The sequence below is a fragment of the Anolis sagrei genome, chromosome 6, assembly GCF_037176765.1.
Source record: "Anolis sagrei isolate rAnoSag1 chromosome 6, rAnoSag1.mat, whole genome shotgun sequence".
Classification (NCBI taxonomy): domain Eukaryota; kingdom Metazoa; phylum Chordata; class Lepidosauria; order Squamata; family Dactyloidae; genus Anolis; species Anolis sagrei.
The window spans coordinates 80,418,479-80,431,196 of record NC_090026.1 but is presented as its reverse complement, the minus strand read 5'-3'; the positions used below and the strand labels follow the sequence as shown (position 1 = coordinate 80,431,196).

The following is a 12,718-nucleotide window of genomic DNA, read 5'->3' as shown; positions in this document are numbered from 1 at the left end:
CTATTCACATTTGAATGTTTTCGAACTGCTAGGTTGGCAAAAGCTGGACCTAACAGCAGGAGGTCATTCCGCTCCCCAGATTTGAATTGCCAACCTTTCTGTCAGCAAGTTCAGCAGCTCAGCAGGTTAACCCGCTGCGTTGCCAGGGTGCCTGTATGTATATGCTTTCAAATTGTCTGTCAATTTATGGAGACTCCTTGAATTTCATATGGTTTTCTTAGGCAAGGAATGCTTAGAGGTGGTTTGCCAATTCCTTCCACTGGAATATAGCCCATAGCACCTGATATTTATTGACATCCTCCCATCCAAGTACTAACCAGGGCTGACCCTGCTTAGCTTCCATGATCAGATGGGATATGTTGCTTTTGGGATACTTAGATGATATCCACATAGTACTGATGTTTGCAGCCACTTTGCCATTGGCACACTACTGAAGGACACAAAAGGACATTGTTTTCCATATTTATGGCCTCTGCAGAACTTCCCAGTAAATTGTAACCCTGGAATGTACAATCTTTAAATAGCCAAATGCTCTTGGTTTGGGAAACAGACATGTGAGAGTGGACGTGGGCAAATGCTAGAATTAAAGCCAAAAGCTGTTCTCTCAAGGTGATAAATAAATCCGCTTGTAGAAGAGATGAATAAAATGGGATATGTAGAGTTTGTGCTTTGATGTGGGAAGAAAATGTGCATTTGGGCCCTGCACACTGAAGAAATTGTTTTTAGGTGGGTGAGATTGAAAGAGGGAGAAAGAGAATGTGACCCTCGTAAAGCTGCCAAGAATGCCAGAGCACGATGATTTAAGGGAACAGCATACAGTTAGCCACCTAACATTTGATTTAAGAGTCAGAAGGATCACTTTTAATTAGTATGGAGATCAAGTTACTTCTGAAGTTGTTGGCTTTGTACTTGGACAAATTCCAGTCAGCTTAGAAAATTATACTGAGACAGACCACCAATTGTGCAGCTGCTTTGAAGAAAACTGCACGGTTGTGTTATGCCTTCTCTGCGGCCTTGTTCAGAAGCAACATGTCCAAGGTAAGCTCCAGTTTTCTACCTTCTTCTTCTTCTTCTTCTTCTTATTATTATTATTATTATTATTATTATTGTTACCCTGCTTTATCTCTCCAAAAGGAGACTTATAGTGGCTTAACATAAAAACATTAAAAAGGTAAAGGTTTCCCCTTGATATTACATCTAGTCGAGTCCGACTCTGGGGGATAGTGCTCATCTCCATTTCAAAGCCAGTGAGCCAGCGTTGTCCTTAGACACCTCCTAGGTCATGTGGCCAGCATGACAGCATGGAATGCCGTTACCTTCCTGACAATGTGGTACAGTACCTATTGATCTACTCACCTTTACATGTTTTCTAACTGCTAGGTTGGCAGAAGCTGGAGCTAACAGCAGAAGCTCACCACGTCCTGCGGATTCGAATCGCCGACCTTCTGGTCAACAAGTTCTGCAGCTTAGTGGTTTAACCCGCTGCACTACCATGGCCCCTTAAAAAACAGCATTAGCATGCAATTTAAAATATTCTAATATGCAAACATTAAAACAATATTAAATATAAAGAGCATTTAAAAATTCCCAGTTAACAACCTTTAAAACATATTCTAAGTTAAAAACCACAGAACCCCTTAATTGATCTTAAAAGCCTACATCTTTAAAAGCCTGGATTTTATTGCACTATAGACATTTCATAGACTTCCTCTTAGGTGTTGCATCATTTTAGTAGCAATTTGCACTTTTTAAAAACAATTAAAAACACCCCAGCCATTCCACAGATATATAAACCCATTTTTCCTACTTCCAACAGACCTTCTCAACCGCTGAGGATGTTTGCCATAGATGCAGGCGAAACGTCAGGAGAAATGCCTCTAGAACATGGCTCTATAGCCCGAAAAAACCCACAAGAACCTAGTGATTCCAGCCATGAAAGCCTTCGACAATAAATTAAAAACAAAATTACATTTTGATGAATATTTCCTGTTCCTATCTGCCTCTTTTCAGCTTTCATTCAAGGTTTATGTGTACATTTCCCCCTAAGAATCGAAATCCTTAGAAGTAAGTAACATTACAGACAAGGTATACTCATGCTATGGATATTGTCCTGGCAAGAGAAGTAACAAGTGATGGAGCAAGACATTTTATTGACTAAGGCCCCTTCTAGACAAGCAATACTTCGAGGTGGCGCAATGGGTTAAATCCTTGTGCTGCTGAACTGCTGACCTGAAGCTTGGCAGTTTGAATCCACGGGATGGGGTGAGTTCCTGCTGTTAGCCCAAGCTCCTGTCAACCTAGCAGTTTGAAAACATGCAAAAGTGAATAGATGAATAGGTACCGCATTGATGGGAAAAGACAAAAAGATGCAAGCAGTCATGCCAGCCACAGGACCAAGAGGTGTCTACCGACACCTCCCCTAGGGCCAAAGATGAGCACTGACTCCAGAGCCGGAAATGAACGGAGTAGCCTTTGCCTTTATCCATGTATGTGTGTTTCATTGTATGTCATGTACCAAGGCACTGAATGTTTGCCTGTGTCTGTTTATATAATGTAATCTGCTCCGAGTCCTCTCAGGGAGAAGGGCAGAATATAAATAAAGTGTTGTTGTTGTTGTTGTTGTTGTTTTTGTCATTATTCTCCTCCTCCTCCTTCTACACTCCCATATAAAATCCAGATTATCCGCTTTGAACTAGGTTGTGTGTAGACTGATATAATCAAATCAGATAATCTGGATTGCCTGTGTTGATAATCTGGATTATATAGCAGTGTGGAAGGGGCCCATGGAGCTCCCCCAAATAGGGTATATGTATCCAGAAATTGTGGCATTTCTTGCTGTAAATCTGATTTTAAAATATTCTAAATAACATTTCTATAGTAAAGGGTTATTTTTCTGGCCATTCCAAGCACCAGTTGAAACATTATATTCTTACCCGCAAGTGAAAAAAAATGTGGGAATAATACATTTCCTCCTCTTCCCCTTTAAATCCTTTTGTTTGTTGCAGTGTTATAATGTATTAGTGAAACAGCAATTTCTCATTGAGACTATCAGTGTAAAAAAATGGTACAGGAGAAAAAATTATCTATAAGTCCAGCTCAACAAAACCAGCCTGTTTTTTTTTAAAAAAAAGAAATGTAAGAAGGCCCATAGTGTAAATTCAAAAACTCCTGACAAACAGCCCTCCGAAAGAATAGAAAAAGTAGAAATAGAAATGTGGAGGGGACATCAATTTTCCCTGTCACTCAAGAGAAGATCACATTCAAATCCCTATTTAGTCATCTAACTTGTTGTGTGGCCTGGGATATGTCATTTTTACAGCATTCCATGAGTATAAATCCAGTGAATCAGCGCTTTGGTTTAAGTGCTCTGTGATTTAAATGGAGAAGAAAAAAATGTTTGCCGAATGATGGCTCAGTAATCTTCTCTTGGAAGAAATTTGCTCAGTATTATTTTACCAAAGGGTCTGATGTGATGGACATTTCTGTGTAATGATTGTTCCAGCTTCTGGCCACTGTCTTGGACTCAACTGTAATGTATGAGTTTAGGACTGTAATTTAAGATAGATGAATGAGAACAAAATTATGAGAATAATCTAATCTAAAAGTATTGTGGCTTTTTGAGGTATTTCTTGAGTTATGTGTTCATGGTAATGCCCTGAGGAAGAAAGTTATTACTAACCAAAACCATCCAAAACAGTGTAGAAAAAGCCCGAGATCCTTTCTACACTGCCATAGAAAATCCAGGTTATCTACTTTGAACTGGATTATATGGCAGTGTAGACTCATATAATCCAGTTCAAAGCAGCTAATGCAGATTATCTATTATATGGCAGTGTAGAAGGGACCTGAGACAAAGAACAAGATGACACTTCTACCCCCTTCCCATGCCCTCAATTCACATTCAAAATCTGACCAGTATTATTTCAATGCCAGTGACTGCATTCTTCCTGTAGTAGGGTTGCTTATGGAGTGAACAAGTTATGTAATGCATAGCTATTTTCCTTTTCTGAGCTCCTAAAACATCTGCCACCTTAAGTGACTGATTCATTTTGTCTAAAATGAATGTTAAACAAAACATTTGTATTGATTTTGTCGAGTGTTCGTGTTGTCTCCCTCTTCCCTTTGGAAACTTGGCGATGCTAGACCCATCTAACTTAGCTTCTGAAGTGAAGTGATACCATCTGAAGCCATTGGAACTGGATGCAATTTTTTTTTTGTCAAAACACAATTTTTTCACCAGGGGCACGGTAGAGGTATGATCTGAGAAAATGAATAAATAAACATTTCTGTCTTTCTGTGGGGTTCTGGAGCCCACAGTGGTGCAATGGATTAACCCCTTGTGTCAGCAAGACTGCTGACCGAAAGGTCAATGGTTTGAATCTGGGAGCAGGGTGAGCTCCCATATGTCAGCTCCAGCTTCCCATGCGGGGACATGAGAGAAGCTTCCCACAGGATCGCAAAACATCCGGGGAAACGTCCTTGCAGACAGCCATTTCTGTCACACCAGAAGCAACTTGCAGTTTCTCAAGTAACTCCTGACACAAAAAGGGGGGTTCTGTGCACACTATAATACTAGTGACAAAAATTAGCTCTAGAGGAGTTCATAGAGAGGTTGTTACAAAGGAAGGGACAATCTAGTGTTCTATATTTGTTCTTTTAACATCTTGTTCTGCAGAGCACATCACAGGTTTTTGTGATCGTATCTTCACAGTGATCTCTTGTTCACATAATACCATATTTAGGAAGGAAATAATTTTAAAAGGCTTCTCTAAGAAGCTCCCAAGAGCCTCTGCTAAACTCTGCTCCAGCTGTAAAAAGCATTATGTTGAAGAGTCACTGACCCATTACAACATCAAAAGCCTGGCAGACTGATGGCCAAACAAAGGCTGCACTCTGTGCTAACATACCTGAAAGTAAGCTTCACTGAATGCAGAAGGGCTTACTTCTGAATAGATGCCTTCATTTCTTTAAATTGAATTAATGCAATTTGACACCATTTTAACTCCCATGGCTCACTCTATGGAAACCTGGAAATTATAGATGGGTGAGATACCAGACTCTTTGGCAAAGAAGCAGAAAACTTTGTAAAACTGATTTCATAGCACTGAGCAATGATAGTTAAAGTGGTGCCAAACTGCATTAATTCTACTAGGTAGATGCACCCTCAGACGTAACCAAGGCTCCTTCTACACTGCCATATAAAATCTAGATTATCTGCTTTGAATTGGCAGTGCAGACTCAGATAATCCAGTTCAAGGCAGAGAATGTAGATTATCTCCTTTGATAATCTGAATTATATGGCAGTGTAGAAGAGGCATGAATAAGAAAGAACTGAACAGCAAAAGGAGACTGTAGGAAGTAGGTGCTGAATCTCATCCCATCAGCTACTCATCTCCACAACCTTCCTCCACGCTCAGATGCAGTTCTCCCTAAGAAAGAAAGACAAGAAGACAGACAATTTAGGAAAACAAGGAAGAAAATTTTCAAGTACATACACTTCACTTCAAGCAGAGTCCCAAGCATACTAAATGTGGAGACCAACAATTTAAAATGGTTATATCCACGTTTCCCTATAATGAAAGGTGAATCAATTGGAGGGAAAGCAAAATATTTTGAATTCCAACACTCATAATATTCTATGATAGCCGGCTTCTAAGACTAGCAGATCAAAGTATGCAGTAACTTAATCCCTCCACCCCCAACAGATTCCCAGTGGAAAAAGGCAGAAGAACCAATAGGAAAATAAATGATGGTTCTTATTTGAGGACAAGTCAGCACTGCCTGAAACCACTGTGAAATTGAATGTGGTTAGGCAATGCTTTGATGAGAGGCTTGTTTTGGATCCAATCCAATGTAAAACAGATGATAGGAGTGTCCTTTACACTGTGTGTGGGGAAGCTTTAGATGTCCACATCAATGGCAGTCTAAGTTCTCCCCCAACTTGAGATGGGAAGAAGAGCATTAGTCCTACCACCCCAGTCATCATGGCTGCTTTCTCTTACTGGCCCTCCCCTTCTTTGCCTGTTCCTATCTCCTCACTTGTCACCCATTTACCCCCTTGTCTCACCTTCCTTTTCCCTCAATTCCTTTCTAGGGTTATCAGTTCAAGACTATTCAAGGTCCTGAATTTTGGAACCAAGCCCTGAGAGCTAGGTGGTGTGGGAGATGGGCCCTGGTAATGTTCAAATGCTGACATTATAAGAAGAAGAAGCCGCTGATGACACAGTAACCATCACCTGCAGATGTATAGTAGATAACTAGAACCACGGATAAGAGAATCCGTGCCCGGAGAGTGTATGCTAAACTACATAGGCCAGGACAGAGCAAGCAACTCACTAGGTTGAAGCCAAGATTTATTACAATTTAGCGAAAAAGGATGCAAATACAGCAATTTGTTTCAAAATGTACAAGGATAAACATACAGAGAAATACAAGACATCTTATACTATTCTGACAGCTATTCAGACTTCCCGCTCCCTCCTCTGGTTGGTTGGAAGAGAGGCTGGCTAGGATCTGTACCAGGTTTTACTGGGAGTATGACAGCTGGGGATTGGTTAAAGACCAATCAGCTGCAGAGGTGTCTCCTGGAGGGGAGGGGGTCCAGTCCAGGGAAAACAAATGGCAAAGATATGTTGATGGGCTTCTCTTGAGCTCAAATACAGTTCTATGCCAAACAAAGATAGGAAGATAAAGGTGTGGGGCTCCTGGAACAAAATGTGATGTTCTTTGGCAATCAAAGGCTTGGCTGTCAATAAAGAGGTTCTAATAAATGCACATACTCTGAGGCTCTGTTTCTACGGACAGTAATCTCTTGGCTTCGAGTAAATTATATAACTAGACAAATAGGTTTGAGTTTATCTGGGCAGACACGAGAGGTCACCTATCTCTGCATACACATACTCAATGGATTTTGGTAATTATCTGGCCTGGGAAACAGCCAAAGGGATTCGCCCAACCTTCCTATTCTCATGGGATTATCTCAACAGGATTATGGAGAGGTCATGTCTCAGGACTACATATTGTTACATTTTATAAAAAAGTTTTATACATTTTATATATAAGAAATAGAGTACACAGTAAGATACAAGTTACAAAAAGTCATGAAATTTAGATACAATTTATTAAAGGGTTAGATATGCTAGAGTTTAGAGGGGTTGCAAGTCCAGAAAGGGTCTTTTTTTTTTTTAAAAAAAAAAGGAAACATTATATATTTATTTCTGAGCCCTTGGTGAACTGGAAATCTTGGGGGGAGGGTTATTGTGGCTTGACAACAGATGTACAGACATAAAAAAACAACAAATCTAACAAATGAAGTGTGTGGGTGTGTGTTTCCCTCCATTCTCCCCCATCATACTTTTCAAAGCAGTGTCCTCAGTCCTTACCCTTGTTTTGAGAACCAGAGAAGAGGAAACAGATCCTGACAACTGGCAACTCTGTTCTGCTTTCTCCAACTTTCCCAGACTCCTTTGTCATGTTTACTGTTGCTCCCCTGTGAAAACAACACCACCAAGACAGACAATCTACACAGGTAGACTGGTGCCAGGTCTTGTTTTTCTGTAGGTCCTAACTGATGGGGAGCTTTCTGTGGATGAGGGAGCAAAACAACTGGTTTTCTGCTGCCTTGGAAAATGTTCTCTGGCTTCCAAATGTGCTGGCTTGCAGTATTCCATTTATTTTGGACTTTACTCCCACAGCAACTTTGGGCGCTTCCACACAATCCTATATCCCAGAATATCAAGGTAGAAAATCCCACATTATCTGAGTGTGGACTCAGAGAACCCAGTTCAAAGCAGATAATGTGGGGTTTTATGCCTTGATATTCTGAGATATAGGGCTGTGTGGAAGGGCCCTAACATAACTTATTCTCAAGTTATGTTAGTTGCTGCCCTCATTAAATTAAGTCAGTGAGGATAAAAGCCTAGCCTGGAACCATTCCAGGTGCTACCATGGAGAAAAAGGATCAAATGAAACAATGACTTCACAGGTCTCAAAGGGAATCTGGCATCGAGTAAAAGATCTTATCTGATGAACTCTTAACACCCTTCATTAAAGATGTACTACAAAGTATAGAATCACCCAGAAATTTGGGGAACACATAGACAAGATCATCTCAGACAGACCATAGACTTGGTCATGCCATTTTCTTGATTCACAGTAATCAAATTATTTAAGCAAATGGTAACATGCCAATATGGAAATAATCATTTTCATATCTTCCCTCCAATATTTCTACAGTGCCACGTTAATGATGCATATTCCCACAATCAGTCTTCCACACTGCTTTCCTGCCCATTTCCATCCTACATAGCACACGTACTTTATTCAATTTTTCTTCTTTTTAGGCCACAATTGCACAATTGTGCCATTTCAATACTTCTTGAAAACGGAGGGTGCTGCTGGAATTGCATAATTGCAGTATGTTGATAGCCTCCCATCCCACAGCAAAGCAGTCGTACAATTACAGCAAAACAAATGAAGAAAAAAAGCACAAAGCAACATGACTTCACCTCTGTTTGGAGTTAGAAAAGAGAACAAGAGGAGAACCATGCTGGCTCGTACTGCTGTAGTAAAACAAAACCATCACACCAGAGACAATAGTTCAACAGCAGCAATACTGGAGCCATTGACAAGTTTTTCTCATCACTGAAAAGATGTGATACAGTAATAATGAAAATGCCATGAGATAAGGAAAGATCAAACATGGTCCCAATCCAGGGCAATGGTTCAACAATCCTATCATGTCATAAAGTCCTACACTCAAGGACAGGTGGAATATTTCCAAATAAAGACATAATTGGAATATGTCAACAACCCAAAACAGGCCAAGGAATTGGCTGAGCACCCAAACTACTATTTTGTACCTGACACTACACCCAGTCACTAGTTTTCATGTATATATCAAATCTGTCAACTAAAATTACTGCAGGTGCCACAAGCTTGAACTTTCTCCTGTCTGCACTAAAAGTTATTCAATTGGGGGGTTCTTATGGATAGGACCACAGAGTATAACCAAATGAATGAAAAGACTGGACACCTTTGAAGAAAATGTTACTTAAAATGGTTGAGAAACATTTTTTGGGCTTATTACTGGACTGAAACTTCACACCTTTCAGCACAATGTTTTGTTTTAGGGGGTTTTTTTAGCACCATGATAAAAATAACCAGTACACACCATAAAAAGTTCTCTCACTCAGCAGTGAGTCAACTATAATAGAATTTACCATTATGCATCTCAGCAAAAGCTGCAAAAGAGAATCAATGTGTATACAATTTCACCATTATCTTTGATCCAAACTGCTATATGATTCATTTATACTTTATAATGGATCCTGGATCCTAGTTATTTTAAAGCACTACAGGCACTGGAAAGGCAGGATTGAAAGAGAATTGCATTTTCATTGAAGAGAAATCAATACTAAGGTTCTTCTTACAGCCTTTTAAAACTTTGTTTTGCTTGCCAGATAGGTTCTTAAAATATCAGAATGAAGAAATATTTTGCCAGGCATAATTCTTTTGTGTTGGAAGGTTGGGAGAAGAGTATGGAACATTTCTTCCATTCAAAGAAATATATTTTTGGTGTTTATTTTCTGATCCAAGCCATCCTTGGTATTCTGAAGCAAACATACACCAAATCATCATCATCATCATCATCATCATCATCATCATCATCATCATCATCACCATCACCACAAGCCTTAAAAAGTTACAGGAAATGTACACATCAAGCTACTCTGGGACTTCCGAATTCAGACTGACAGAGTTTTGGAGCACAATACTCCTGACCTCATGATCGTGTTAAAAAACAAGTATGGATCATCAATGTTGCAATCCCAGGTGACAGCAGGATTGAAGAGAAACAAGTGGAAAGCAGACACGATACGAGGATTTAAAGATCGAACTGCAAAGAGTCCGGCATGAGCTAGTCAAGGTGGTCCCAATGGTGATCGGCACACTGGGTGCAGTGCCTAAAGACCTTGGAGTGCACTTAAATACAATCGGCGCTGTCAAAATTACCACCTGTCAGCTGCAAAAGACCACCCTACTTGGATCTGCACGCATTATTCGCCGATACATCACACAGTGCTAGACACTTGGGAAGTCCGACATGTGATCAAAAGCAAAAGCCAGCATAGTGATATTGATTGCTGTGTACTAATCTTGTTATGTATCAAATAATAATAATATTAATAACTATAATACACTTTATTTATATTCCCCTTGAATATCAAGGCAGATAATCCACAATATCTGCTTTGAACTGGATTATCTGAGTCCACACTGCCATATAATCTAGTTCAATGTGGATTTTATGTATGCTGTGTCGAAGGAGCCAGACGCCCCTTCTACACTTCCATATAATTCATATTATCAAAGCAGATAATTCACATCATCTGCTTTGAATTTGATTATCTGAATCTCCACTGCCATATAAACCAGTTCAAAGAAGATAATCTGAATTTTATACAGCTTTGTGGAAGGAGGCTGAGAGAGGGGGTTGATTTCCACATCATAGGCTGAATCTACACAAGGGCTGGATCCCAGTTCAACTATGTAGTATCCTTGTTCCTATTTTACCCCTTCACTGTCCGACTATGACAGTCTTTTGATGATTTGGGTATAGGATTCTGCAGTCTTTACAGATAGTATAGGGAACATTTTGAATTTACAGGGGTGGGTATTTACAATAAAATGAGGGTGGGATTCCCTTCGGCTCTGGAAAGCTGCATGTGACCTGGCTGGCTGTCCTTTGCATTCATTAAGGAAGAACTTTGCAAAATGTGTTGCGACACATTAGTGTGTTGGCTGCACTGTGTAGGTGTGTAGCACAAACTTAATAAAAAATGACAAAAATCTTATGTATGCTAGTATCTTACAAATCATATATTTTAAAATATATAAATGAAAAGCTTTCATGAGATATGTTGTATCCCCATACATTTCATTATTGCAATTTGTGTATGTGTCTGCATTTCCTATCAGGGGTTGGCATAACCTCTAGTTTGCTAGTGAAATTGAATTACTGTGTTGCAAAATGAAACAGGTCTACAAAATGCGTCACCAACATGAAATGTTTTGAAAACTGCCCTAGGGCATATCAGGAGTAGGGGTCCTTTTTCAGCCTGAGGATTGAAGTCAATCATGAGAAGTTATTAGGAGTTCCATTCCACTGCTCGGCAGGATCAAAGTAAGATAGGATAAAAAATGCCAATAGTTTAGATTGGAAGTCTTAATGCCAGTAAATAAATTTTAGGGACCTCTTCATACAGGCTAATTTTTGGCAGCGAGTATTTAGAAGTTTTGCCATGGAGCCCACCAAAGAAGTATTTCTGGGGCAGCTCTGTGGCATAACTGCCAACAAAAAATAGCTGGTGGCGAGAGATAGGCGGCATGCCATCTTTCCATAAAAATCTATGGGTTGAGCTGGCTGCCCAATACTTCCCCTCATGTAATGAGGCAGGGGGAAAACCGGGATGGCGTGGGTCATGGGGCAACAGATCCCTACGTCCTCGGACAGGCACTGCTACAATCACCACGATTTGTGACAATCCTTGGCAATTCCAGCAGTGCACGTGAAGAGGTCCTAGGAGGTGCATTTCAACCATTTAGAATGTGGGGTGGAAGGTTTTGGAACAAAAGATGGGCTATCATAGGGAAGGGATTATGGCCACTGCAAAACCTTGAAAGGACCAAGAATAGGATTCCAGAAGAACCAGGTTAGACCCTAGGCCTTCAGTTTCTGACACCTAGCCTATGTGCTCTTCCTTTCCATATACCTCAGTGGTTTCCAGGATGTGGTCCATGGACCACCAGTGGTCCGCAAGAACAAAAATATGGTCCATGGCCTCACCATTACTACACTATTGCCTCAAAACCATTAGAGTGACTGGGCGAGCAGATGTTGACTACTGGATGGCATACGTTCTGTATCAGAAACTAGAGATGTGGTCTATTCAATGCAGTTTTCTGAATCAGCACCTCAAATAACCAAACCAAATCGAAAGTAGACCAAAAACGGATTTATAACGCTTTTGTTACCAATGTTGGAGAGTAGTCCCTGGTCAAGTGGTCCCTGGTCAAAACAAGGTTGGGAACCATTGATATACCCAAATGAGGTATCTCAATGTCCTTATTGTAGGATGCTCAGTTTCAGAATTTACTTGCTGGGAAAGATAATGCATTAGAGGGACAATAGTACACATAACTATTCTATGTAAGGAGATACAATGGACTTCTGACTTCAGTGACACTGAGGCTTGTATTGCACACATCTCCAGTGATGACACGCCAATGGTTCCTCTTAAATTTGCCAGGACATGACAATGCTTTACTCTCCAATTATGAGTTCATAATAACAAAGGTCGCTATTTTCTGCAACTGCTATACTTACACTTTCCCCATTATGGCTGTTAACAGAGGTATCAAAAGAAATATTTTGAGCATCTGCCCTGTAACACAAGACCCTGAGAAGTGAGGTATTGTAAGGCTAATCGTAAAGGCTTACATTTACAGAAAGTCAATGCGTCCTAGATTTTATAATTGCTTTGGTCCGCCAATCTCGTAAGTGAAACATAATCATATAAAGTAATGATTCCTTGGAACCGCTAGGCACTCTGGCAGCAACAGCAGTGCAATAATAATGCTTATTGTGATCTTTATTAGGGATCTGGGGAAAAGATAAACAGGAGATTGATTAAAGTGACAAATAATCAAGTCATCT

The 12,718-nt window shown here is 40.1% G+C and overlaps 1 protein-coding gene across 1 annotated transcript in view; it reads left to right on the top strand.

Moving 5' to 3' along the window:
* The first annotated feature begins 964 nt into the window (after positions 1 to 964).
* Positions 965 to 12,718, top strand: part of GGCT (gamma-glutamylcyclotransferase) — a 35,822-nt gene continuing 24,068 nt past the window's right edge. The window contains exon 1 of the mRNA XM_060781844.2: positions 965 to 1,038. The gene's annotated coding sequence lies outside the window, so the exon portion shown is untranslated. The remainder of the gene's footprint in view (positions 1,039 to 12,718) is intronic.